Below are 523 nucleotides of genomic sequence, written 5' to 3'. Positions count from 1 at the left end.
TCGCGAAGGCCGTGAGCGATAACAAAGCCGCGCAGCGTCAGCTGGAAGAATTGAAACGTCACAATCGCGTCATGGAAGGTCACGGAGTTTATCTCGCTCCGTATAAGCGCGGTCGAGGCGTCTCGATGCGGAAAAAAAAACTCCAAAAAAAAACGTTAAAATTTCCAACAGGTGCAACTACCAACATACAACTGCAACAATTGGCTGAACGTATGCATATTCCATATTTCAGAGGTATTTTCATGCGAACCACTTTACCGACGGGAGGAGTACGTCAAAATGAGAGCGGTATCGTGAATTTGGACAATGCTGAGGGACTCGGTACTCATTGGGTGGCATACGCAAAGAGGGGCAATCGTGCTATATATTTCGACAGTTTTGGTAATCTTCGTCCGCCGAGAGAATTGGTGCGATATCTACGGGACAACGAGACGCAAATCGAATTCAATCGCACACCTTATCAACGTTATGATCAAAGCAATTGTGGTCAACTGTGTCTACAGTTTTTACAGACGGAAGATAA

The sequence above is a fragment of the Wasmannia auropunctata genome, unplaced genomic scaffold (assembly GCF_000956235.1).
Source record: "Wasmannia auropunctata unplaced genomic scaffold, wasmannia.A_1.0 LD336095.1, whole genome shotgun sequence".
NCBI classification, from domain to species: Eukaryota; Metazoa; Arthropoda; class Insecta; order Hymenoptera; family Formicidae; genus Wasmannia; species Wasmannia auropunctata.
The sequence above is the reverse complement of the archived record's forward strand: the minus strand, read 5'-3'. Positions refer to the sequence as shown.